The sequence below is a fragment of the Corylus avellana genome, chromosome ca11 (assembly GCF_901000735.1).
Source record: "Corylus avellana chromosome ca11, CavTom2PMs-1.0".
Taxonomy (NCBI): Eukaryota; Viridiplantae; Streptophyta; class Magnoliopsida; order Fagales; family Betulaceae; genus Corylus; species Corylus avellana.
Window position 1 is genome coordinate 3348247 of NC_081551.1, and position 3758 is coordinate 3352004.

Below are 3758 nucleotides of genomic sequence, written 5' to 3' on the forward strand. Positions count from 1 at the left end.
TAAATAATATTAAGACACTGTTGTGTCTATGGTATTTGTCAAAGACTCAAAAGGATTAAATAATATTAAGACACTGTTGTGTCGATGGTATTTGTCAAAGACTCAAAAAGATTAAATAATATTAAGACACTGTTGTGTCTATGGTATTTGTCAAAGACTCAAAAAGATTAAATAATATTAAGACACGACAGTGTCTATGGCATTTGTCAAAGACAACAGTGTCTATGGCCCATTCCAATTTTTTCGTGCTAGTATTTAGGCATCTTTGTTGCACTTGGCCCTCATAAAAGAGGCCACTAGGGGCATTCTATAGAGAGATCCTAGCTATGAACGTGCACTAGGCACTCAGTTCTATAGAGAGATCCTAGCTATGAACATTTTCGTATGTTTTTCCCAAATTTTTCAGAGATTTCGCCGCCAAAGGACGCAGCTGCAGCCGCAGCCGCAGCCACCACCCGACGTAGAAGCTGGCCCTCAACCACGTGGTTTGGAATTGGAAGTGTTGCATAACCATGTTATAGATTTGGCTAACCGTGGCTTGGCATTAGCATATGCAATGGCTCTCACATATGCTCAAATTAACTTCAAATACTCTCCAACCTTTCACGTGATCTCTTTCTTATTCTTATTATGCTTTGTTTTTTTATTGGTTAGCAAATTCATAACTTTCAAATTTCTTGTGATAGCCCAAGTGCTCGATCTTGTTGGCGCCTTTTTGGGAGTGACAGCTTTTTTCATAGCCATTACAATACCATTTCCTTTGTACCTCCAAATTATCACTTGAGTGGTTAATGCTTTTCCCCTCCTCTCAGTTTTTGTTTCCATTCTCTTCTAACTAGAATATTACAAGTTCGCTGGTAATATTTGACGGCTCTGTTTTTGGTTACCAAAGAAAGCTTTTAGCAGAAGAAATGAAATCAGAGTTCGAGTTAATAGACTAAGAAAGAATGAAGTTTTCAGCTTATCTTGCAATTTCTTTTTTCTTTTTTTGTTCTTCCAGTTTCCTTTGACCCGCTAGTCTCGTGGTCTTTGGGTATGTGCTGTTTTTTTTTTTTTTTTTTTTAAGCGTGAAAGATGTACTGTTTATACGATATTAAACTATGGATGTACCTGATAGGCTCATTTAAATCAGTAGTTTTAATTATCAAGTCATTTACAAATTAAGGTATTAATTAATACTTAACTTATTAATTAATCATACACTCTCACTAAATCTTAAAAAAAAAATTTCAAGCCTTTTCTTTTTCTCTCTTTAATGAAAATGGATCAAAGATACAAAGTTGGAACATCAATTAATGCCATCAACACCAGTAGAAGGGTCCGAAAAAGAAATCTTAGTTTAGGCCCAGCACGTGACTACGTGAGCATCTCCGGCTACTAGAGTGCGTATGATGATATTGGAATTTCAAAAACTAAAATTTGTTTTGAAAAAAATGTAAAATTAGTCTTTATAATTTTATCTAATTTATAATTAGTTTATTTTGATATTAAAATAAACTCGGAGGTTCTTGAGGTAATTGACTTAACAAATTATGTTCGAGTAATACTAATTTAAGTAGAACACATGTCACAATTTTATTGGATCCATTAATCTTCCCTGAAGAAAATAAACTACCGACTGTTTGGACCCGTTAACCCATTAGCTAACAACATTCTTTAAGAGCACTCACAGACTTAGTCACATTAACCCATTATCTAACAACATTCTTTAAGAGCACTCACAGATCACTATTGCTTAGTCATTTCTTATTTTATTTAAAATAGATAAACAAAACACTAAAAAATTATTTACATTGGATTATACATCTTAAATATAAAGTACTTTTTTTTTTTTTTGCAATTATGAACAGTGCACCACCATATATAGCGGGTACTTTTTATATATCCATTTCATTGATATACTATTTATCTCTTTACATCTCTCTTTTCTCAAAATTTTCTTATACTATTTATCTCTTCGCATTTCTTTTTTCCCAGAAGTTGATAAATAGAATCTTTTGAAAAAATACATTTTTTATAAAAAAAATTAAATGATATAGATAAAAAATAGATATCGGATATATAGCGTCTTTTAGAGCATTCACAATGGCTTAGCCATTTTTTACTTTTATCTAAAATATATAAGTAAAGCACTAAACAACCTTATACATTGGATTATGTATCTCAAATGCAAAATACAATTTTGTTGCATTTACCCCTACATGTTGTTCACATATCTATCTCATTAATATACTATTTATTTCTCTCCATCTCTCTTTTCCCAAAATTTGCTCATATTATTTATCTTCTACATCTCTATTTTTTCAAAATTTGCTCATACTATTTCTCTCTCCGTAGAATCTTTAGAAAAATATATAATTCTTATAAAAAAATAAAAAATAAAATTTAAATAATATAATAAAAAAATAGATAATCGGATATATAATGTCTTTTAAAACTATTACCTAAACTAAATAAAATATGTGTTAATTAACCATTTTTCATTAAAAATATACTAAAACAATACGAATGCTCTTAGAACTTGACTAGATACAAGAAGGATTTCAAAAGATACTTTCTTCTTTTTTTTTTTTTTTTTTTTGAAAGAATTTCAAAAGACAGTTAAAATCAAAACAATCGACCAACTAACTGACAACCTTTAAAAGCTTAACGCGAAGAATGTCAAAAGGCTTCTCGTGAACCTGCGCATGAACGCCAGGTTTCCCATTTCAGCTTCCAAATCCAAAGTGCTTTGGAACAAAGATGCGCGTATCCCTCGCACGCTATATATATATATATATATATATATATACACCCCAACCTCATTCATAACGGTAAACAATGAATAAAATTTATACAATTAGGAAAGGGCAGAGGTTGGGGGTGTTATATATATATATATAAAATGAGTTGGAGGCTGAGAGAGCCATGTTCGAGCTTGCTAACGAGATTATTATTAGCGTCATCTTAGAGGCCACTTTCATGGAGGTCTACCGTGATGGGGTTGAGGAGGGCAAGAGGATCCTTAATGAGAAATCACCCAGAGATTGATGTCTCGCATTTGTCAGAATTTCTGACCATATTTGGTGTTAGTTTTTCTTTAACCATTTATTGTTTATTTACTATCATTATTTTCTCTTTTCACATGTGGACTTGGATTTTTTTTTTTTTCCCCTTTTCATAAAAAATAATAGAGAAATATTTGTAAAGCTTGACGTTTAGTGCTCGTAAAAAGTAGTTAGGTAAAATAACAAAAAGTTGATTCAACTGTGACTCTGTGAGTCTGTGACCAAGTAGAGCTAACTGATTTTACATTGGTTCCAAATCTTAGGGGGTGTTTGGCAAATGAGATAGCCTAAACACTGTAGTTGATGTAGATTGATGTGAAAAAAAGTAAGAATGTTTGGTATAAAAAAAATGAAAAAGTGGTATGAAAAAATAAAAAAGTTTTATTTTGTAGTGATTTTTTTATTTGAATAATAATAAAATGTAAATGATTTGATATTAAAAATAAAAAAGTTAAAATATTTTTGATGTTAATTTTTTTGAAAAATAGTGATAAACAGTATTTGACCCAAGTTCTTCCAAGCATTCTAAAACATACAAGAAGGATTTCAAAAGACGCTTGAAATCAAAACAATCGATCAACTAACTGACAAATATTAAATGCTTAAGGCTTCTCGTGAACTTAACTGACACCACATTATGACCAGGTTTCCCATTTCAGCTTCCAAAGTGCTTTGGGACAAGATGCGCGTATCCCTCACACGCTATATATA